Source organism: Lontra canadensis, unplaced genomic scaffold (genome assembly GCF_010015895.1).
Source record: "Lontra canadensis isolate GAN:19392208 unplaced genomic scaffold, GSC_riverotter_1.0 scaffold32, whole genome shotgun sequence".
NCBI lineage: Eukaryota > Metazoa > Chordata > Mammalia > Carnivora > Mustelidae > Lontra > Lontra canadensis.
Window position 1 is genome coordinate 13,561,587 of NW_022631026.1, and position 25,923 is coordinate 13,587,509.

The following is a 25,923-nucleotide window of genomic DNA, read 5'->3' on the forward strand; positions in this document are numbered from 1 at the left end:
TTTTCCATGTTGTCTGTGGCTGCTTTTATTTATTTTTTATTATATGCATGTACTATGCATAATTGAGTAGTTGCAACAGAAACTATATGCCCTATTAAGCCTAAAATATTAACTATCTGAACCTTTACAGAAAAAGGGTGCTGACCCTTAATCTAGAGGATATTCAATTATTTTAATTATTAGACTCCTTATTTTTATTTACTTCCCATTTGCTATTAGAGATGTAACTTTAGAGATGTAACATTTGCTTTTTGGCTCTAACCAGCGTTAAGTGTCAAGCTCACTGTTAAAATCCCCCGATCTAGGGCAGTGCCTGATACTTACTATGCACTCCAAAATACTTAATGGAAATTGGGTGTTATGGGATGATTGTTATGTTTATCTTCTGGTTTCCATTATATTTCATGTCCTCAGGGCAGTGATGGTTTGGGTGAAAACTTCATTCCCAAAGGAATCCTGAAGGCTGCTTGTGTATCGAATTTGCTCATGCTCCATAAATGTTTGTGACAATGAAGGAGGGCCCAGTAGTGGTTGTTTAGCTTAGTGTTGCTATTGACTGCTGGACTCCTTTAGAAGTAGGTTTATCAGTGGGTAAATTCTTCAAATATGTTTGGAAGCTTTGAGATGAAAGACTAAAGATAAAAAGCAATTTTTAATCCTAAGGCTCAAGATAATAACACATTGCAAAGTACATGGAATGTCTTCTTGCAACAAGTGGAAGCACCTAGTGCCTCAAGGATACTGATTACATGCTAAAGAGCAGAAACTTGCAACTTCCTGGCTTCTAAACTTCTATATTCAATTGTTATTTGACATCTCTGCTAGATGCTGAGTAGATAATTCAGACTGGACAAACCCAAACTAAACTTTCCGATTTTTCCTTCCAAAGCTGTTTCTCTCTCTCTTCCCTGTGCCAATAACCCCATCCCGACAGATACTTAAGGTGAAAACCAGGAAGCAATCTTATTTTTCATCTTTTTTTCTCACCAGTCCCTTTCATATCTAATTCACAACCAAGGCCTTTCATTCCACCTCCAAAATATATCCAACATTTCTTCTCCCCATGTTGCATACTGACTCTATGAACCCTGCATCTCCATTGTCTCTCTTCTAGACCACTCCCAACAACTCTTGTGGGCTATTTATTGCTTTCACTACGTTCATCCCCACATATTCCCCACATGGCAAGCAGAATTATTTTTTTAATATGTAATATTTTGAACATACAAAAATTGTGGAGAATAATATAATGGATAATTATGTATCTATCACTCAATTCTAGAACTGAACAATGAAAGTGAAGAGAGCTTCCTGAATGTCCTGCTCATCAACCCTTTCTCCTTTGCTCTCAAAGGTAAACATTATTTTCACTTTAGTGAATGTCTTTTTCACGAATGCATTGATGTTTTTGCTATATGTATTGCTAATGAAAATATAGAAAATTTTTGCATGTTTTTTACTGTATGTACTATATTGTATTATTTGAATCAAGTAGTATATCTCTCAGATTTATTTTTGAGATTCACCTACTTGGGTCTAGATTTTAAGTTTCACTTCTGTATAGTATTACACCATACGGTTGTTTAAACTTGTTTCACAAGTTTATTCCTTTCTGTGTCGATCAACATTGAAATTGTTTTCAATTTTTTACTATATATTAAAAAATGTTGTAACTGACCTTTTTGGAAGATTTCCTGGGCACATGTGCAAGAGTTTCTCTAGGGTAGTGATTTTTAAAACATTTTTTAATGCAGTAAGACATATTTTTTACATTATAACCTTTGTCTTTCATATTTCTATGTATTTATATGATTGAAATTGAGATTTCATAAAATAATACTTAACCTTGATTACTTTCTGATAATTTCTGATTATTTCCTATTCTTCACTATGCTATGTGATTACACTATGCTATATGAGTCTAATTTATAAAAGTGTTACTCCTTATCTACAGCATTCGTTTTATGTTCTATTAATGGGTCAATACCCCCAACTTGAGAACCATTTTTCTATTTCATACATTAGAAACAGAATTGCTGGGTATATATGTCTTTAACTTGACAGGAGTTGCCAAATGACTCTACAAGTAATAATTTGTAATAATTTACACTTCTATTTATTCACTCATTCTTGGTATTGTCCAATGTATTCTCTTTAAATCTTTTATTTATTTATTTATTTGAGAGAGAGAGACAGAGCATGTGAGCATGAATGGGGGGAGGGACAGATGGAAAGGGACAAGCAGATTCTCCACTGAGCATGGAGCCCCATGTGGGGCTGGTAATCAGGACCCTGAGATCCTGACCTGAGCTGAAGTCAGACACTTAACCAACTGAGCCACCCAGGCACCCTAGTATTGTCCAACTTATTAACATTTGTCAGTTTGATGGTTATAAAGTGGTATCTTTTTTTAACACACATTCCCCAGATTAGTAGTAAGTTTGAGCATATTTTATATTCCTATTTAAAACCCTTCAATGGCATCCAAAAACATTTGAATAAAATTCGATCTCCTTGCTATTTCCAATATTTCTTTATGATCTAACAGTTCCCTTGGATCTCATCTTGTATCATTTTGCTCTTTCTATTCCTCAACTTCACCAAGCTTATTTCTTTGACACTTGTTTCTGTTGCCTAGAATTATTTCTTCCAGATTTTTGCATCATAATGCTTTTTCTAAAATTCTGATTTAAGATTAAATGTGACCTTTCCAGAAAGACTTTTCCCACCTTAAGGAAGACCTTTCCCACCTCTCCTGTCCATTATATTTTTTCCACTTAATGTCTAATATCAATTATCTTAAGATCTGAGCTGAAATTTCCATTTTAACATTCAGTTATCTATAATAAAGTGATATCAGTTGAGTAGTCTAAGGATCACCTGTACTTGGAAGATGGCAGTCAGAGGAAGTAATGCTTGAGAGGGGTGATCTTAAAACATAGTGGTTTGTTAGGTGAAGAAAAAACCTGAAAAATTAGCATATAATGTACAGTCAACACAGACAAACATGGAAAAAAGGAAGAGTGACTTAGTATGGCTAGTGAATGAGGCCATGGTGGACGGGGAGAGTAGGCTTCTGAGGAAAGGGAAATCTGAGAACAGACTATGGATTTCATCCTGTAGGGAAAAATGTCATTGGATGATGTTTAATTTAATTTTTTGACTCCTAAAATTGTCTATTTTTTATTGCATCCTGTCAAATCTGTGGCCTAACTCAGAACTCCTAATAATCAGTGTTCTTAATTCTTTCCTGTATTATAACTAGAAGTTACTTTAAAAAAAAATGTGAGAATAGGGATTTTTGTCTCCTGTGTTCAATTTGTACATCCAGTACCCAGGATATTGCTTCATAGGCTTTAAAATAGTTTTAGGATGTTAAATCTGATGTTTCTCCTTTTCATCCATGATTTCAGTTAGTATTCAATGAAATTATTGTATGTGGGACACACACTAGGAGTAAGTCCTTTGGCTAAATGGAAGTCTCTTCTAGTAAAACATAATCAGATGAGTCCATATTAGATACTATGGGTACAGTATACACGGGGCTACGGTTGTGAAAGCACAGAAGAGGCATATCTAAACTTTTGTGGAGAGAGGAAGGATAGAGGAGGTAGTGTGCCAGGAGTTTTTCCTGGTAAGGGTGATGCCTGATCTGGGTGGTATTAAGCAATGATTAAGAGTTAACCCAGTGCAAAATATGAGGAAAAGGATATTCCAAGCTTAGAAAAGCCTGGTGAATAAGTGGATTCTAGAAATTGTTCAGTATTATTGGGCTGCAAAATGTAAGTCAGTAAATAAAGCTGAAAAAAGGAGCAAAATCTCGTTTACGGAAGGTCTTGCCAACCATGCTGAGGAGGGTATGAGCAATAAGAAGCCATTGAGTGGTTAATCAGGACATAGCATGATAAGACATATTTTAAAAGAGCATTTCTGGTGATGTATGGATGATGAGTTCTAGGAGTCAAATATTAATGGAGGAGACTTTCAACTTTGGTTAAGGTGCAGAAATTTGCATGAGACAACCATGTTTACCCTAAAAATCAGAAAAAAGCCAGATAGGCTGAAAAATCATAGTTATTTAAAAGTCCAGAAAAGAGCTAAGGATGCAAAGAAACTTAAATGAGCTGAATTCCAGAAAGAGGCAAGCCTTTCCTAGAAAAGAAGGGACTCATGGTGGCTTTCAACCTTGGTGGAACTAAGGAGCCATGAAAACACCATATGTAGGAGTAAAGAGAAACAGCCTGACATTTTAATAAACTCCTAATAGCTACATGTGGGCTGGATGAGGATTTGAATACTGAGGATCCCCAGTTGCAGAATAAATCTCTATCCACCCACCAACATTTTCCTCTGGGTGTTCATGGAGAGCAGATACATGGTAGGCTGAAGGCTAAGGCAGGGCAGAAGAACTGTATAAAATGCTTCTGAGGCACAAAATTCATTCCTCATTTGCAAAATTTATGGAAGACAAGGGGTAGAATAGAACTGTGAGATTCATCCAGAACACACAGAGCTTTCACTTACTGCAAACCAGGGACTTGCAGAAAACTATGGCTAGAACAGAGGACTGAAGGAAATATTTTTTCTGTGAAACAGGTTTTACTTGAAGGTGCTGCAGAAGCCCACTGAAGACTGAGGGAAGGGAAGCAGGGGAGAGGGGTTATGCTGAGGCACCAAAACCCAGAGCAGAAGCCCAGAATGCAAAGATAACTCTTAAGTGACTTAGAAAGCTGGAGACTGAGGTATAAAATAGGGAGAGACCTTCCTGGTTTAGAAATCTGAAGGCTGGTCTAGTGAGTTTAATGCATCCTTCTGGGTCTTGCCATACTCAGATCCTGTCAATTTGAAGAAAAAGTCCTGATCATGGCCTCAGATCTTCTCAAAACCAGTGGTAAACTGCCTAACCAGATCTGTAACAAAACCCAGTTTAGATGGACTCAACCTCATCTCTGTCCGTCCTGACCCCATACTCGCATACATAAACAGGCTTATGTTAGAGGAAGAGTATACACTTTTCTGGGGTAAATATTTTTGACCCCAACTCCTACCTATTGTCACAATTTGTGCCATACAATAAAAAGGCTATACAAGATACAAAGAAACATGGAAATATAATCAAAAGAAGAGTAGTCATAGAATTATACACAAATGAGGAGGAACTAGATGGATTGTCATAAAATTTCTTTAGATGAGCTATGATAAATATGTTTACAGATCTAAAGGAAAAAGTGAACATCGTGCATGTCTATGTAGGGAACTTAGTGGAAATTATTTTAAAAAGGGAAATACTAGAAATAGCATACCAGAATTGAATAATTTATTCACTGGCCTTAATAATAGACTAAGTTCAGTAGAATAAAAAGAGTAGTAAACTTGACAGACCAATAGAAGTTATCCAGACTGAAACATGAAAGAAAAATGATTTAAGAAATGGATTGTGGTATCTAGAATAGGTGGGATAATAACAAATGACATAAAATAGATGTGATTAAAGTGCCAGAAGAGGAAAGTGAGATGGTAAAGGAAAATGGCTGGAGATACAACTTAAGAATTTTCCAAAACTGATGAAAGATATCAACCCACATATCCAAGAAGATCTTTGAACACCAAACAGAACAAAAACAAAAACCATACCTAGGCATATCATAGTCAAACTGTTGAAAACCTAAGTTAAAGACAAATATATATTTTACACATTGTTTTAGGTTTTAGTTAGAGGGATATATACAATTTTCAAAGTTCATCAAACTAAATACTTAAATTTGGTACTTGTTATTATATTTTGTTATGTGTACTTTATACCTCAGTAAAATAATAAAAAAGTAAAACACCTGAGTGGAGTCAGTCAGGCCCCCAGAGAGACTGCTGCAATAATTCAGGCAAAAGCAAATGAGTTCATGAACCAAGGCAGTAGATATCAAGAGAGAGAAGATGGAAGTAGAAATTCATTTTGAAAAGGATCTCTCTAGAGTCTGACCATAGTCATCTGAGGTATTTGGGGACATGTGATGGAAAACTTATCTCTGAGTCTGCTAGGTTCTACTCTGGCTCCTTTTGGGAGTTTTAGATGATTGTGTGTAAGAGAGGTATTGCTGGATTCTTCCTAATGTCCACTGAGGTGATGTATAGATTCAACAATCTGTACTTTAGTCTTTCCTTCAGTGCATGGTTAAGGTACAGCCTTAAGTTCTGAGTCTCAATTTCTTTATATGTAAAATGAGGATAAAAATGGTGTCCATGTAATAATATTGTTATAATAATTAAATAAGATAATGGAGTAAAGCATTTAGTGTAATAATTTTTTATTTAAGGAAGTTATTTACCTGTGTTATATTTGCATTCTCCTTGGTGTTTCTGTAATGTTTGGACATTCTTTTATTGCAGTACCTTTTAGCATTTTGAACTGCATTTTGTAAAAATGTCTATGCTTTCTCTGAGGGCTCAGATTTCTCCTATTATATGTATGCATCTTTAGAACTTACTGTGTACTGAGTTAGTGTTCAGGGTACAAATTTTGTTGGTTGTAGGCCTGACTAAAGGGAATGCCCTTGATTGGATGGAAAGGCCACAGATTGGAATCTAATCATCTTCTTGCCCAAGTGCTCCTCTCTTCCCAGCCATCATCCATGGGAAGTCAAGGTCACTTTCCTGAGCAGATTTGAGATAAGTGGAGCCTTTCCTCCTTGCAGGTCTCTAAGCCAGGGGCACCACCACATGCTAGCCCATCATTTGGCATACTATGTGCCTAAGGGTAAATGTGGGTGATTGTATGACTTGAGACAGATTAACTCATCACCCAGAGTGAGGAAACAATAGCACCACTCAGGTTCCTTGTTATCTTTAGAACAATTGAAATAAAAACATTAAAATAAATACAGTGACAGCCTGGGTAAGTGTTCTAAGGAATAGCGATTTAATAGGACTGATACTTCTGAAGTTTTCTTGCTAGTATGGTTGCTAGCTATCCAGTTCATCCACATGATTGGCAATAGGCTGCTTGAAGTGAGAATCCTAAGTCTGGTATAAGCTGTGAGTGATGATTGGTATCTTGATGTGCATGTAGGCCACATGGGTCTCCTAACCAGCTGAGCTCTCAAAGCCCATCAATGGATGGATCCCAGAAGGGAGTTTCACACCAAGCAAAGAGCAATTTGAATGGGGCAGCTGGTATTGGTAATAATAGCATAGGATTTAGGAAATGGTAGAGTGGAGGGGTGAAGATGTTGAATGTGACATGAGTCTGGCAAGTACAAAGAAAAAAATACTTCTGAAAAACTTCAGAGTGCTCCTCTTGGTTGTGTCCGGAGTTCTCTGACAACAACATTGACCATGTAAGATTGGAATGAAGAGTGAGTAACCCGTAAAATGCTTAGACGGGGAAGAAGGTAAAGGCTTCTCTGTAGAATGTCTGTGCTTTTGGCAACGTGTTGTTAACATAATACAGAGAAATCCTTACCTTCCTTTCCAGTTGAGGATTTTACATGTTACCCCCTTTAATCTTTAGATCAATCTTACATGGTTAGTGACTTTATTCTCAGGGTATAGAAAGAGAAACTGAGGCACAGAGCATTTACATAGGTTGCCCAAGGTTACACAAGCACATCCTCAAGAGATGAGATTTGAGTGCAGTTCTGTATGAATCCAAAACTATTCTGCTTGGCCACTCTGTGCTACCTTCTGCTCCTCTGCTTCTTCACACCCAACAATTGAGCTGTAACTTACCCTCCATTCCTGACAGGCCCTGTGCTTTCTTTTTCTCCCCATGTCTCAGTGCCAGCTTTCTGGTCGATGACTCACCTGAAGTGGAACTAAGGTCTTTTTTAGTACTACTCTATTGCTTCCTTGCCATATACCCATGACTCCTCATGATCTTTGGGGAGGAAATTCAGTGTTTAACCTTTTTAGCTCTTTAAATCTTACCTCAAGTTGCATTTTCAGTGTTCTTTCCCAATGGACTTCTCGTAATCTGTACTACATCAACCACATGAAAGTGCCCAAATACCCCCATGTTTTTACTGGCCTATGTCCATGGTGTCTAGCTAATTCCCAGAGGGTGTTTCAAAACCTCTTTTAGGGAGCCCTGACTGACAACCTCAGGCTAGGTTTGTGTTATTTCTTTATGTTCCTGTAATACCACACCCTTCATTCTGTCAAAGAATGTTTTACTCTCTATTGAAATTTTCCATTTACTCATCTAGCTTTCTGATCAGATTGAGAACATATTGAAGGCAGGAACTATGACCAATTCATTTTGTTGTTCACAGTGAGCATGGGATCTGGCCCATAATAGGCCCATAGTAAATTAACGAAAAGAATAATGAAAGAATGAAAAAAATAATTTGACTTTAATTTATTCACTCCTTTAACAAAATGTATAGAGTACCAGTGATATTCCAGTCTTACGCTAGACACTGAGGATGCTAAACAAAGCATATAGTCCTGCCCTTAAGCCTGTCATACCCTAAGCAGAGACACAGATGTTTAAGCAAATAATTGTAGCAGTGTGCTATAGGGTAATTTAGATCAATGTATATTACTATGGAAGCTCAGAGAAAAATGCCTACAAAATCAAGTGAAACTTTGCCTTTGGTAGTATAGAGTACATTCTATTCCAAAGTGCTGAGAACCCTCCCCCCATCTTTTTTTTTTTTTTTTTGCACTTGGACTTCAGTAAGTTATCACACAATAGTTGACAGCATTGAGTCAATCTGTTTGAGTGCAAATCTTGTTATGTGACCTTGGCCAGATCTTTGACTGTCCCTGTGCTTCAGTTTCTTTAATTTTAAAGTATGGGTAATGACTATATTTATCTACCTCTTAGGATTGTTGTGAGGGAAGATGTAGTAATATGTTAGAATGACATCTTACACTCAATACATACTAGCTTATCGGTATTTTGATTATAGTTATTGTGCTCCTCAGGAAGCTAGCCATCTCTACGACTCTGGGATAGACATGCTCAAAGATACTAACATACAGACTGGCAGCAACTACGTACAGCCTTGTGGTTTAGGGATTTGTGATTGGGACACCAGAAGTGGGAAAGAGATAGAGACTTTTCTTTGAGAAGAGTGTCCATTTTAATAAGCTAACAAGTTAGGAAGTAAACAACAAAGATACTCTAGAATTTGTCTCTGCGAGTACTGGAGAGACTTCCTGATTTCTAGGAGCTGGAGTGAAAGAAATATTTATTCTCTTCAAGAGCAAAACTGTCATGCTATAATTCAGCTTTCTCAGGTAGATGAGAAAAACAGACTCAAAGCTTTCCAATGCCTTGAATGTTTAGTGAAAGATGTGAGTCTGATGGAGTCCCCTGGTCCCAGTTTGTAGCCTCATTATGCTTTCTCCTGGAATTTTCCAAATTCCTCTTATGCTCATGAAGAATGGTGAGTACAGTTCTGACTCATCACAGCCAACTTTGCCACATGTCCCCTTCTGGGAATTTTCACCAACCCCTGAATAAATGGTACAACTCTTCAGTTAAAATTTCACAACCACTCCTGTCATCCCCCCACCACTTTCAGGTCTTGAAATTTGCAGTTTTCTGCTCTTCAATCAGTTCCCAAACTTAGAATTACTATATGCTTTGTTTTATATTTGCTGAGTTTGCACATGTATTTCATTCCAGGGATGGAGCAATCTGACATAACTAACCTATCTTGCCTAGAGAGGGAAGACTCTTGGTAGCAATCTCCCTCGGGCTATCCTAGTGTTTTTAGTTTATTCTTGATTTAGAATCTGTCACTGTGCCTGTTGACCCATTATTCTCAGAAAGAAATTTGATATTCTCAAGCAGCCCCAAACACCTTCACTGGCTGCCTCCCCATTTCTCTTTCCCTGTTCTCACCCGGCAGCCTCCAAGGACTAACTCCACACATTTCCCCTACATTTCTTGGCCTAGCACTTGCTCTACTCCTCTATCCTGGCCTCCTCCTGTCCCCCTTCTGGTGACCTCAGGCTGTAAAATGCTATAGTATCTCTGGCTTGGGTTCCTTATCTGGCCTTAAATTCTTTCCTTCTTCCCTCCACTGAGGAAGAAGGAATGTTCATTTATAATATTTTACTTCTCTTTTTCCTCCAGGCTTCTTTAGATGACATTTTTGCTCATGCTGCCATAAAATTGAAATGTTCTTTTTTTCACTTGCCCTAGGAGATGTGGCATTTCCCCAGAAGTAGTTGGGATGTGATCCCTAGGTTTTTGTAGAGGATGAGAAATAGTTTCACCAAAGCTGGTGACGGGCTGTATATCAAAACACAGAGAAGTGGGAGGCACTAGCTGCTTTGAAGACAGCATCCTCCTTCCAAAATGGAATTTCTGGCACAATCTTCAAGTTCTTGAGTTTCCTTTTCTCCTTTATTCCCAGGACTGGAGAAGACAGTGATTTCATATTATTTGGGCTTCTTACCACCACTTTATTGTCTTGCCATGCTTTGTAACATGCTGTAAGTGAAACCTGAATATCACACAAGGCTTCCAGGTTCAGGAAATGTGTGCAATGACTATTCTAATTCCTCTGAACAAGATATAAAATTATGTTAATAATAGTATCTTCCGGGCTCCTGGGTGGCTCAGTGGTTTAAGCCTCTGCCTTCGACTCAGGTCATGATCTCAGGGTCCTGGGATCGAGTCCTGCATCAGGCTCTCTGCTTGGCAGGGAGCCTGCTTCCTCCTCTCTCTCTGCCTGCCTCTCTGCTTACTTGTGATCTCTCTGTCAAATAAATAAATGAAATCTTTAAAAAAATAATAATAATAGTATCTTCCTACTGCCTGTACTTTCATATGTTTGCAGAGCACTTTCACATACATTTTGATCTGACTTCAAAACCTGGCTTACCTATTTTCTGTCCAGGTGCTTGCCTGTGACTGAGTGGCTACAATGTGGTCAGGGGAGGAGCCCCTCCCACCTGTTAACTTAAAAAATTGAAACCAACAGAAGTGGAGAACTTGGGTATATAATTTTTTTCTGAAATTCAGAGATACTAGTACCTGCTGGAAAAATTGTTACAGGAATTAGAAGTTAGATCATAGAAATTGCTTTGCACATAGCTGGCACTGAATAGATGGTAGTATTATTGTTATAAGAAGACTTTCACATGTGTTCTCATTTGATTCTCACAACCACACCTTGAAGATTTGTGTTTTGGCAGAAGCTTGGGGTCTGAGAGACATCAACAGTGACCTCAAATTTTGCATCCAGGAGACATTGAAGTTAGGACTCAAATTTTGCTCTTCCCATCATACCTTACTGCCTCCTATAAGATTTAATTTTTATTTTGTTTATTTAGCTTATATATATTTATTAAATACCAACTGTGTGCTGAGTACTGGACTAAGCACTGGGGATACAGACCTAAGTAGACCCAGAAACTCTTTTGTGCTCTCTTCAGAATGCTCCAGGCCTACTTCTGATGACTTTGAGGAAATATGTGTATTTGCAATATTTTGAAACCTGAATTTTAGTAAGATGTATAGCTTACACATTTCTCCCTTTTATAATAACATAAGCCAAGTACTTTATAAGGTACTAAAAATATTTTATGAACAGTTTATGAACCCAAATATAAATGTGATCATTCATTCTATGGTGGAGTTCACATATAGGTTGCAAGGAATTAAGAGACTGCTGACAGATAGTCTGAATGTTGGGAAGTGGATCTATGCAAAATGTATAGATAAATATATATAAATGTCTATAAATAGACATATACATATAGATATATTACAGAGTTAACTTTGTAAGTTATCAATTTTTTCTGAATAATTTGTTTACTTTGTGGACAAATAAATTTTATTCTTACAAACAGCATTTTCTCAATAGGATTCTACTGAAGAAACCTTTGGTTCATTACAGTGATGAGGAGCCTAGTGATGTTGACTTGGAAAACTGGAGTGCCTACTGTCATCACTTGTCACAAAGACCTTGGTGTAGGAGATGCCTCTTGTGGGTGGGCGGGGATGAGGGGTACTCATAGGGAGAGAGTTTTTTTGTAAGGGAGTCATCCAGATGTTCAAACAGCTGTTTTAGCAGGGTTGTTTGGACAATTTTACATAGTAATATTTTGTGATAAAAATTTGGTATGTGAAATGCCCATTGTTTCTCAAACTTCTTTTATTTGGAAACAGAACATGAATTCAGGGGGCTCACAGTTTAATTGAAAATATAAAATATATCCTTTTGAGACATTATAACAAAACATAAATGGCTTTTCCTCCATCCCAGACATTAATTTGAAGCAAAGCATTCTGCTGGAGAAGAAACCCATAAGGGCTTCTTTAAATGGGATACACTTTGATTGTGATCCAAAGAAGAGCTGATAGTGAGAGATTAAAACATTTTCAGGATAATTTATAGCTTCCTGCATTTTTTAAGGTTACTTTATTTTATGCCTTAATGGTCAGGGATAATTTATATATGCCATGGCAAAAAGAAGCATGACCAGAGGCTTTCTCTGCTGCTCAGACTCTTGGTTGATTTAAGAGAGGAGATGCTATCTTGTGCTGTACCAAATGGAGCCAAGACCTATAGACTTCATACAGCAGCCAAGTATGTCCATATATGTTGACAAGTCTTACAGGCAATATATATTTCTGAGTTCTTGATCAAGATAATAATGATATGAATACTAATGGCAACAACAACAATAGGATTCAAAGAGGAGAAGGAGAAGAAGAGGAGGAGCAAGTGGAATTGCTGCTGCACCAGAAGTACTAGGATTTACATCAGCGATGAATCACACTAAGTCTTCTGTAATTCTAGTGTATACATTAACTAGGTTAAACTCAGTAAATGTGTTTTGAGTGTGCCACATGTGCCCACCACTGTGCTCGCTAAGGACAAGTTAGAAAGATGTATCAAATTCAGCCCTGAATGGTCTAGTTGGGAGATTCTCCTGGGAAAATTGTTACCACCACCCAAACCAAACCAACAAAAAGCAACATTAAATGCAGTACAGAGGCACAAAGAAAAATTCTATAGGAACAAAACCTAGAGATTAAGTTAGATTTAGAGATTGGGAAAGACACATGGAAGAAGAGAGAGATGGGGGAAAAAGAAGGACTTTGTTGCAAGTGTGAATTTTGGTAAATGAATATGGACAAGGGATAGTCATTCTAGAAAAACATGCCATGAAGAGAAGTGTGGAGATAGGACTATACAGACTCTGTCTGCAGAATGAGGAGCAGTCTGAGTAGCTGGAATGAAGGATGCTTGGTAGGGAGTGTGGCATGGGAAGGCTGGATCATGATTAAAAGAATGTTTGTTCTGAGGCACCTGGGTGGCTCAGTTGGATGTGTCTGCCTTCAGTCAAGTCATGATCTTGGAGTCCTGGGTCGAGTCCTGCTCAATAATCAACCGGGAGTCTGCTTGTCCCTATCCCTGTCCCTCTGTGCTCTCTCTCTCTCTCTCAGATAAATAAAATAATTTGAAGATAAATAAAATCTTCAAAAAAAGTGTTTGTTTTTAGAAAGCTAGGTTTACTCTAGTGCCAATTTAGAATATTCCAGATACTAAATAAAACCTGATGTACATCAACACTGCTTTATGTACATAAACACTACCTCCTATTCTGTTCCATCTTTTCAAGCTGCCGTTCCACAGTGCATTTTGGCATAAGGTTATTTTAAACCAGAGTAGATTCTAGGAAAACTGAAGAGACCTCTAGTCCAAAAGAAAGATTCTCTACTGGTGAAAATGTCAAGCAACATGTCAGGCTAGAGAGGGTGCCTGGCTTTTCTTCAGTCCTGTTCCAGAACATCCATCCTTGGGCTAAGCTAGTCCTCTCCCTGCCTATATCCTCCACAGAGTTCTCATTTTGTTTCTGGACTTAATGACTCCTTTGTACAACAGAGAATGAAATCATGGACATTAGGGATTGATTGTACATGATTCTGAGAGGTGCTGCGGGAAAAAGTTGTAGATGGAAACCCTGACTGTGTGTTCTGCTGACTAGCTGCAGAGGAAGCCTGGAAGGATACTGTGTTATAACTGTAAATTGGTCATTGTGCTCAAGTACCCATTAGTACGATTGGACTGAGAGTCATTGTCCTGGACTTTTGTCCTGGCTCAAGTAAGATCTAGCTTGGACCCGTTACTTAACCTGTTTGAACTCTAGTTTAAGCATTTGTAAAGTGATCTAGTTCTTCTTGATTGCCAAGTTTTCTTCTAGCTCTCATTTTTATTGTTGTTCTACAGAAACATTTTGGTTATAGTTTTCAAAACATTAAGAATATGAAAATGGGTGAAACTTTGCATTTCTTCTTGACTTTCCAATGAAGTATGCGTTCAACTGATATCATTTGAATTTGATATGAAATATCAGACATATCAAACCATTCCTTCCCTGCAAGTGCAATTCTAAAGTCTTTAAGTCTACCAAGGAGAAAAAAATGTCAAATATTTTTGTAAACAGTTGATAGGAATGCTAGGTTTATTTAAGTTTTGGAAATCTGTGCAGAGGAAGTAGTATCCTGTAGTTATTAAATCAAACAGTGATATTAGGAATTCTTTACCCAAATCGGGTATTTACAGTAAATTTTGTGGTGGAATGTTGGCTAGTTTCTGTATGGTTGTGAGGTTATTTTGCTTCATCTTGAGAAGAGTAGGGCATTAAAAAAGAGTGCCATGAATATTTTACCCCAAAGCCTCGATGCTTTTTATTTTAGAGAGGAAAAGGTAAAAACTTTGGAATCTAGTAGTATTATGTAGTATAATGTAATATACAAAGGAATGCCTACATGTTTAATGCCCCACAAATGGAACTTCAGAAAAACCACAGTAGCTCTTAAATGGTGCATTGCGAGAATAAAAACATGATCCAATCCTGAAAGCATTCCTGCTGGGTGGCTGGGCCTTACTTTCCTCAGGAGTAAACCAGATCTTGTACAACCTTTTATAGAGTGAGGCCTAGATTATTCCATTATGCTTAGGAAAATATGGAGAAGGAGCTAAGTGTTTCAGCAAATTTTTAAGCTAATTGAATCAATAAGGCAGAAGCCAAGAGAAGGAGAAGTTCTAATTCCCTCTCTGGGCTTTTGTTTTGGGTGATGATATTGGAGGCAAATGCATAAAACATGAATTATATATGCCTGTTGGCTTGTCTGTCTTTTTTACTAAGCTGAGTTCCTTGAAGAAGGGACATTGATTTATGTGCATTTCTGTCTGTAGTGACCAGGGCATGTTTGGGACATAGCGGGCCACTAGTACTTATTTATAGAGTTGAACAGAGAAAACAAAACAAAAAAAACAAAACCCATCTCTTTAGAGTATAGAAAAATACTACCACTAGTAAATAAATGAGAAAAAAAATAAAAAATGTTCAAGATTAAATAATAGGAAGTTTTAGTTTTGTGGAGTTAGGATTCTTAAGTGTTTGTTAGCTTTCATAATGTTCTTTTAAAAAACACATCCAGCTTACTAAGCCCTTGTTTCTGTCTCAGGGTGATTTTTGTGAAATTGGAGTCTTTGCATTTCAATAAAAATAGGAGTAAATCTTGGAAATTAAATATATATTTCACAAAGTTTTTTCTTTGAGGAACTGTGTAGTAGATGGTATTGTCTCCTGGTATCAGATGCTGGAATTTGGCCCATGACACAAACACAACTTTCTACTACTCTTTTCCTTACTGCTATGAAGTTAGAATTTTCATACCGGCTTCCTGGTCATCCATCCTGGGGACAAACATTTTGATGCGGTATAGGGAGAGACTGCTAGAGCTCTGGAAAGCATTACGTTTGGCATTCTGGAGTGGTGTGTGGGTTCATAGATCAGATTATATATTTGTGTGTGTGTGTGTGTGTGTGTCCTTGCCTATTTGACTTCCTAAACCCCTAAATACTCAAAGTGAAAAAAAAAAGCAGAAAAAGGTGTTTATTCTCCTTTTCCTGATACTGGTTTGCAACATCAAAGCAAAGTCCCAGAGACTGGTAAAATATTTAGCAATTAATTTTCTGTCTCTGCTTTTAAGCATGCTGCTGGTTTATAACTACTGCCTTGAAAAAGCGTGTGTGGTTTAAACACAGATTTTACACTTTAAATTGAGGCCATAATCTCAGTTTTAGAATGGGGAATTCCTAAGATAACTTTGTTTTGTAAAAAATGAGGTCACTCAAATGGTAGACAATTAATCCCAAGTACTTTAATTGTCATCTAAAAACATGAAGAATAAAGTGTGCCATTTCCTTTTTTATCTTTTTCCCTTGCTTTGTTTTGGAGAAAATAATTTCCTTATCAATTCTGCAGACATAGTGCTAGCTTATATCTTAAGAGCGGATACTATCAGTTTTAGTACATTCACTGAAGTTAAACTGTCTACAGTAAGAGAGGGGAACTTCCCTGGCATCAAACCCAAACAGAAACTTAGTAAAATTTATAATAAATCTACTTGATTATTGCATTATGTAAATGGTCTTGATCCTACAAATTGCTATTAATGTGGTGTCCTTTTTGTATTTTGGTACCACAAGCATTGAATGTGACATAAAATTGGATGAAAGATGAGATTCATTCATTTGAGTGTGTTATTTTTTTTTCTCCCTCTTAGCTATGCTAGAGATTACAGCTAAGGAAATTTCTCTAACTGTGATATTCTTTAGGTGCAATGCAAATGTGTTTCCTTTTAGAGATTGCACGGAAAGACATCATATTAAGTATTTGCTTGTAAAATTAGTCAGGAAAATTTTGAAATTATTATTTAAATATGGATAAAGCTGCTCTGCAGAGCTTATAGTTGGAAATGTCTCTGATTCAAAACAAAACAACAAAATGAAGTAATTCTGAGTCACTCAATACATTTTTTAAAATTTCATTCAGCAGTTAGGTACTGACTAAGCATGGACTATGCTCTGAGATACTGACCCTACAGTCTATTCCTATCTCTTCATCCTTGGGCTAATATCCAACCACCTCACTGTTTATACCTCCCTCCCTGGAATGATTCTACTGTATTGAATTTGGCTATTTATATGTTTATATATATATAAATATGTGTATATTTATATATATATGATATATTTATATCTTCTCAACCAGACTGAGATTGTCTTCCTTTTTTTTAAAAATATTTATTTATTTATTCTTAGAGAAGTAGAAAGAGAGAGAGGGGGGAGAGCAAGCAGGAGGAGCAGGGAGAGGGAGATAGAATCTGAAGCAGACTTTGTGCTGAGTGTGGAACCCAAGACAGGGCTCCATCTCAGGACCCTGAGATCATGACCGGAGCTGAAACCAAGAGTTAGACGGTTAACTAACTCACTCAGGCGCCCCGGACTCTGAGATTTTCAAGTGCAAGAGCAATGCTTCTTATAATCCCGTGTCCCAAGCAAAAAAGGGTCCTGGTACAAAATGCTTTGAACCCCTACCTTGAGTCATTAGATTGTTTCCCTTTTTTCCAGCTTTGCTATATGTAACACTGCAATAAATATCTTTTTGTACAAAGCTTTGCTTGCTTTATCAAATTTCCTTAGTAATAGTGATAATAATAATCATAATAATAACCGATTTATATTTATTATTTTAATTACATCAGTAAGTACCTTACATGGGTTATTGTAATAATATCCCTCTGAACAGATTACTAGCCCCATTTTACGAATGAAGAAATGGATATTCTGAGAGACTAAGCAGTCTGTCCAGGACTACACAGCCAGTAAGTGAATCCAAACACTATCTGAGACTAAAGCCTGTGTCCTTATCCATTATGCTATATTTTTACTTATTTTCCAGAGTGGGATTAATAATGTTTTAAATTCAGAACCTAGAAAAAAAATTTTTAAGGTTCTTAAAAAACACTGAATGTGCTACAGGTAGGTAAACAAGATATCTTGCTATAGTGGTCAAAGCTTTGCATCAGTAGTTTCACAAATTCACAACACTAGTTGGCATGTGTGCCTTACTGCGCTTCCCAAGGAGAGTTCTGTGTTTGTGCCGTGTAGGAAGAACACTAGGGCAGCTCAGCAACGTAGACCGTCCTGGCCTTCAAGTTGTTCTAACACATCTCCTTGATAGGAATACCTCAGAGAAGAAGGTGGCCAATCCTGTTAGGTCACACCAAGAACACTCTATGGGCTAGGAATACCTCACTCTCGTGGCAAGGAACCATGATGCCGTTTTGATCCCTACATGCCCTTCGTCTGTTTGTGACTCCTCTAAAAAGCAGTGGTGGCTGCTGTTTTAAGCCAGGCATGGCCACAGCTCTGGAGCACAGACAGTGAGTCAGAAAGTGAGGCAGGAGCTATCAGCCCAGGGAAGCTAATTGACCAGTATTAACTTTCCAGATTTAATCACCATATGCCCTATGTCTGGTTCTGTCTGAGAAGCATAGGCCCAGGGATTTCCCTATTTGTTGTTTCTTTACATTTGCCCTAACCTCCCAATAAATATAGCATGCATAAAACAGTATAAAGGGTTCACTGAAGGGCATTAATGCTGCAGGAATGCATGTACTTGACATGGTATACTGGGAGGAAGGACTGAAGGCCTGTGTTAACATCATGGAGCATCTTGTGTGTCCCTAAGTAAAATTCATCTCATGGATAAAATTTGTTTCTTCATCTGTTAAGTAGATTGATAGATATTTTATTTAAAGAGGCTTAAATAAAATAATCTGCTAAATTTCCTTTTCACTTGGGATTAGTATAATGGAGTATTCTATAATGTTTAGGGCTGATGGTTCTGACTTAGAAAGTGTATTCACATTCTGGCTCCACAACTTATTAGGGCTATGATCTTAGCTACATTACTGAACCATTCCAATTTATATAAAATGGGACTGATAATACCTTTCTTATTTGCTTGTAGTAAGAATTCGTTTAGAAATATGAGGTGCTCAGTACCTAGCACACAGTCATTCTATAGTTATTGAATGCAGGGTAATGACAATAGTGATATCTGTGACTCTACTTATTCCAAGAATTTCCATAATAAAACATCACATCAGATGTTCACATGCAGTATGTTCCTTGGTCTATACAGCATGTTAGTATCCTTGAGATGCTATTTAACATAATGCCACAAATTGGGTCGCTTAAAGCAACAAAAATTTATTCTCATAGTCCTAGAGGCTAAAAGTCTGAAATCCGTGTATTGGCAGAGTTGGTCTCTTCTGAAGACTCTGGGGTAGAATCTGTTGCACGCCTAACTCCTAGCTTCTGACGGTTGCTGGCAATCTTTGACATATCTTGGCTTATAGCTACATTACTCAAATTCTGCTTCTGTGTTCACTTGGTCATCATCCTTTCATGTGTATCAAAGTTCTATGTCTCCAGATGATCTTAAAAGGACAGCTGTTAATTGGAGTTAGGATCCACCATAATAAAGTGTGACCCCATCTTAACTTGATTGCATCTTCAATGATATCACACTCTGGGGTCCTGGGCATTAATATTTCAACAAATATTTTTGGGAAACACCGTTGCACCCACAATAGTCTATGGGGAGCTGTACGAATATAAAGTAGTGAAGTTAATGTTACTGATAATGATGAGCAGGATTATGAAAAGTCAGACTATGAGTGACTGATTTGTTCAGGTTCACCCTGATTTCTCAATATGCCAATTGCTTCTAGAAATCAATAGTCAGAGTACTGGGCCCTTGGGTGGCTAAATGGTTAACTATCTGCCTTCGGCTCAGGTCCTGATCTCAGCGGTCCTGGAATCTAGGCCTTCATCAGGCTCCCTGCTCTGCAGGGATCCTCCTTCTCCCTCTCCCTCTGCCTGTCACTCCTCTGCTTGTGCTCTCTCTCTCTCTGCCAAATGAATAAATAAATAATCTTTAAAAAAAAAACAAACAAACAGTATTTTAGATACTCTCAGAGTCATAGATTGCCAAAGTAATCTGAGTTTTCCAACTTTTGGAGGTTGGCATTCCTAAATGAGTGTTGAATTGCCACAGAAAAAAAAAAAAAAAAAAAAAAAAAAAAACTTGCATTCATCTGTCTTTGGGGATGGTGGTTGCCCAGGGCAGTTAAAGAATCTTAGAGTTCCAGGGAACTTGAAAATGACCCATTTTTAGAATGGCTACTCATCTTGTGTCCATCAGGTCATGGAGCAGATAATCAGCTAGGAGTGATTTCTTTATTATTCCTGTGACCTAGCTGTGTTTGTCCTTCAGAAAGCTCAGATCTGTTTCACCTGCAATTTGGCCCTACCAGCAAGAGCCAGGCCCTAAGGCTGCACAACACATCTCTGCACCAAGAAGTAGTTCCTTTCTGAACTACTGAGAGGAAATTCTTTGATCTTAAACCCATCATCCTCATGCCTAAAACTGGGGTTTAAATTGCCATTTCCCTTGCAAGTGTGAATTTTGGGAAGTAGTTTCCAAAGCCCCCAAGATATACAACCTCCACAAGGATGCCAAAGAACTGTGACAATTTAGGAAGGGCTTTGGGCTAAGAAAAACATCTTTCCTAAGAACCTCTAAGTTTTCTCTCTCCCCAAACACATGAATTACTGATCCCCTGTGTGATTTTCAGAGCCAGGCTATGAAGATTCTGACAAGCCATCTTCGATTTATTTTCTCTTGTGTCCAATATGCTTGGAAAATAATATTTTGTTGTTGGCTAATTTGTAATTTAGACCTACCAATGAATGTCTAAGATTGCCAAATACCTACTGTTTTCTTCTTTCATATACATATCTGAAATGTCATCTAGAGATCTAACTTCCAGGTCAACACTTTGTCAAGGCATAACATAAAGCTGCCTTCTTTCCATTGAGGATTCCTGTAACTTTCGTTGTTTCCCTCTGCTCATTTCTGCAATCTTGTGATTATAGTAAAGCCCTTTCTAGGCTCTAAAATCTATATTTATATCGGTCTGCAATAATGTGTTAGTACTTTGGCTATATAAAAAATTTTAATGATCTAAAATATTTAATGAACAAAAAAATTAGAACTAAAAATAAGAATAATAGTAGATTCTTTTCCAGAAATAATAAACAATTTTTCCATGAGCTCCAGTTTCCCCATTTCCCCCCTTTATTCTCATTATTTTTGAACTTTTACTTGTGATTAACACTTGTATACCCTGCTAGATTTTCATTTTCTTGGTGTTTTATTTCTTTTTCCCATCATCATATCTTTCCAGATTACTTTTTTTTTTATCCCTGTGTTATCTCCTCCTCCTTCCCTCCTGTCTCTCTCACTTCTGTCTTTCTTTCTTTCTTTCTTTCTTCCTTTCCCATCTCTTCCACAATGAATAAAAATTAAAGGTGTGTCACAAGATTCAAAGAAGGCAAAGAGAATAAGAAACAAAAGGAGGAGGAGGAGGAGGAAAGAAAAGGGGGAGGAGGAGAAGTAAGGAAACAAAGAGACAGAGACATAAGGGGAAGGAAAAAGAAGCACAAAGTGGGAAGATGGGAAGAAGGGAACAGGAAAGAAGACATTACCAAGAAATGCAAACTACACTATTAGTGGGAACTATTTTCAGCTTTAAATTTTGGTCTAGTGAACACTAAAAGGAAGTAGGACTACTTGCAAAATGTACATTATCCCTAACATAATATCATACCATTTGCTTAACAAAATAAGAAAATAATAAAGGTTCAAAATTAAGGTAAGGTAAAGACATCTTAAGTAACTGCCCTTAAATTGGCAAAAATTTAGGTCTATTAATTTCAATTCAGTGAGAAATAACGCTGGTTGGGCACTCTGTGTAAAGCTGCACCCAGAGCTTTGCGACAAGGAGGCCCCGTGGTGACAGCCAAGGTTTGGTATCGCAAGACCAGGGTCCAAGTGTTTCTGTCACTTACACCTCATGTGATTGCAGACAAGTTTCCTCCTCTCTTTGCTCTTCAAGGGGATAATGAAGGAAAAAGTTCTTCTATATGTGCAAGCATTATTACTAGTTGTTTTTAATTAGTGTGACTCAAAATTATTATGTTACATGTAAACCTCACATGACACCATTGTACTTGGATTCTATTTAATTCATTTAGTAATTGGTGTTTTCATGAAAAAACTTTCGAAACTTTTTTTTTTTGGTCAAAGTCTTTTATTTTCTAGTTTTCAGGTCACGTTTTTCTGTTGAAACATATTAAATAAGTAAGTAAATAAATAAATGCTTGTAGAGGGCATCTACTGTAACAGTTCAATATTCTTTCAGATTACTTTTTCAGAAAAAAAAAGAGAGAGAGACAGAGAGAGAGAGAGAGAAAGAGAAAGAACAAAACACTTACAACAACACCTGCTATTCAGCAGAATTTGACCTGACCCCTTTCTCCTTTTTTTGTTATTATAAACATCAAGCTCTTTAAGTGAGAGCTGTTTAAAGGATCCAGGGCCTTGAGTGTTCCTTCCTAGATCCCAGATGCACGGGGAGACGGATGGGCTTTCTGATCTTTATTTTATGAGCGTCTGATAAATTACCTCTGGCACCTGGCAACTAAAATTTCACTATCTGAAAAGTAACCCTCATGTCAAACAATGTAGCCAGCTTTGGCCTCTCAGCAGAGGACCTCTGTAGCTACGTGGAGGACGCCTTCTACTTCCTGGATGGGTCTCCTGCCACGCTCAGGGATTCACATACTTCTAATCTTGGAGGGAAGAAAGGATTATTAAAGGCTTTATATGCTATGCAAAAATGTGTCTTTGGAAGGATTTCATCATAGCTTTTATTTTTGAGTTTTTGGAACAAGCCAAATAAAGGCTTCAGAACATGGCCTAGCCTGAAAAAAATGCTGGTAACCGGATAAAGATTTGCAGCTCCGGGTCAGGAGCCTCCCCGCACCAGGCTGGCTCTGGGTGTTGATACAAGAAGAATGCAGGTGGTCTTTTTCTAGGGACAGAACAGTTATAAACAAAGTCATCAGTGCAGGCTATTATCGCCTTTCCTTTAACGTCTTATCCGGGGGCCCAATGAACTCAACCCCAAGAAAGAGCTATATATTTTTTTCTCTATTTATAGAGAATATAGATTCATAGATTCAAATATATGCCGATTTTTAATTTTTAACGAGAAGAAAGAGAATGATATAAACACTTCTACATTGTGTTAATTCTTAAAGGAAAATGAAGTCCAGGAGTGGTGATAAACAAAATATGAAACCCTCTGAATCTTCTAGCGAGTGTGTCATGGTTATAGAGTGCAGCTTAGCCCTCATCACCACCACCATTGCCCCCCCACCCACCCCCACCCCGCTTCCAAGGCATCTCTGTGGACCACGTTCCCAATTATCACTCTTTGTCTCTCTTCCTTTGCCTTTTAAACTTGCTGATTTAGAAATCGCTGTTAGCCCGGGAAGGTGATAGAGCTGAGGTTTGTTCTCTTCTCCCAAACTCAGAGGGGATTGTTGATTTTTGAGTTTCCTTCTGGATTGCTGCCTTAGGTATTCTCTGGGATATCATACAGAGATCTAATATTTTGGCTTAGTGCATTTGGGTTTCCACAGGCTGACGTTTTATTTAATTTTTTGTTGTTTTTTGCAGCTAGTAAGAGATTGCTATGTTAGGCTTAGCCGTCTGAAATTCGGTAAATCTGCAATAAAAACAGAAATACTCTCAATCATTAACTTATCTAGCAGCCTCTGTTTATTATTTAGCAAACAATTTATTAGGCTTAGCTCTGAGTATATAGAAGTAAACTGGATGTGTATCTTGCCCTCCAGGAGCTCGTAGTCAAATGTAAACAAATAAATGAACCACAGTTTTTGTTATTGCTTCTTAGAGGTCTGTATTTGAAAGAATGAAGCTACAACAGAGGGGAGGGGACGTTTAGAGGTGAAATTTGTGCTAAGTCTTGAAGTTGAGTATTATCAGGTAGGAGAAGGATAAGGATAAGGAAATTTAGACAGAGAGGGCAGCCTGAGCAAAGCAGGAGGGGATGTAATGAGCCACAAATAGGTTGTAATATGTAAAGTGCTTAAAGGAGTGTTCGGCACATAATGAATGCCAGTAAATGATGATTCTTATTTCTAACAATTCCCCCAGAATATATTTTAACTTACTGAATATCCTCTTTTTTTTTTTTTTTTTTCCAAACATGTATTATCTCATTGATTTAACTTTTAATCTGAATTCTATCCAGAAGATCTGGAAAGTCCTCTGACTCTTTTGACTTGAAACCTTTTTTATGGATCTGCCTCCTCCTGGCTGAGAGGTTGGAGACATTATTAAGCTTTCTGAACTTGGGGCAGTAAAATGACTTACCCGGAATCTCCTGGCTAATCAATGATAAAGATAGGCTAACCTCAAGGTCACCTGTTCCCAAAGGAGACCAAGAACAGGGACTCAAATTTCGTGGTTCCCGAGGTGCTGGTGGTGCTCTTGCCCAAAACAATTTAAACAAGTTTTCCTTTCTATTGAGTACATTATTTGAATGTGTATTTTTTGAGCAGTGACTCTTAGTTATTTCAGTGGAAAGTGTTCCATCGCTTCAAGGCATTTTCAATATATTCGTGGTTGAGGAGTGGGGGTGGGAGTGAATAAGGGACAGAAAAGATAGCTATGACAGTTTGTGACAAAGGCAAAGAAAGAGAGAATGTATTTTAAATTTCTTTTCTTCATTTTATTTTATTTATTTACTTATTTATTTTTCTCTGACTTTTGGAGCCCTGTCAGCGGAGGCACATTGGTATCTGCTTCCACGGCCTTAGGTTTTCCTTGACTTACGACTCAAAGCTGTAGGTTCCATTTCTGTTATTAGATTCTGCATTCTGTTCCATTAGAGCATAGGCTGAAATGTACCATTCTCTTGTTTATAGACTCTGACAGGGTGGGAGGAAGGGGGCTCCTCTCCAGAGGCTCTAGGGAAGTCCCACGTGGAGATCCAGAAGGAAATTTCAGAAGCTACTTGGATATTCCTTCAGTGCCCTTAAAAGTCTCCCTGAAGAGGGGAGAACAGGCTCTCAACTCCCAGATTTTTATCCTGGGAAATCAGGAGACAAAGACCCCTGAGGCATTTTCTGTTTGCTCCTGTGTGGCCCATACACATGTAGATGTGCCCTCTTCTGGGACACCTGGGCTCACCTCAGCACTGAAACCACCAAACCAAACCCATTGCCTCTGAAAAGAATTTAAAATAATTTAGTAAGATAGAGATATGAGGAATATTTCCTCATTAACTGTTGCTCCCAGTGATCTAAATAAAGCCAGATAGGATTTTAAATTTTTGAGTAAATCAGCTTTGTTTCCACACAACAATACTTGAGTTATTTTTTCAATGGGGAGTAAACAAACTCATGAAAATATGTTAATGCATCCCTGCCTAGGCATACCTGACACATGTAATAGAAATAGTGAGTTTTAAAACTTTGGATCCGTAGGATCTGCCCTGGACCTCTCTGAATATTGGTAGATTTTAGAAAGACAAGCAACCCACATAGTTGTTTGCACTGATATTTAGAGTATTTCCAGGGAACTGCAATTTAACAGCAATGTTTTTCATGTTCACGGGAAAAAGAAAAATAAAGGTTGGTAAGGTAAGTATGGGACTAATAGGGCTATAGGTATTACTAATAGGTAAATATGGGACTAATAGGAAACTAATAGGGCTAAAAAAAAAAAAAAAAATTGAAATTGCAGTACCAGCCCTCTCTCTGACCTTATCTTGCTGCTGTGGGTCAGAAAAACTGAAGCTTTGGGGACTAAGGAGTCTCCTATTATGCTGAATGGAAACATCATATTGACTTTTTTTTTTTTTTTTTTTTTTGGTGCATCTTCTTTTTGTGGGGTGATAGTTAAACTGGGTCTTGAATCCAGGAGTACTTCAAAGGGTATTTGGTGAATGAAAGGAATGTCTGCATAGCTTGATCTTTCACTAGCTGACACAGAAACTAGACATTGTAGCCTGAATTTGTATGATGCATTATTTAAAAACTTAGCTCCTTGGTGAAGAAATCAGGCAGGGGAACTTTACAATGTTAGGTTAATTTTACGATGTTAGAGGCCTGTCACTACAACCAGCTTCATCTCTCCATAAGTCAAGGGTAAGGTGGA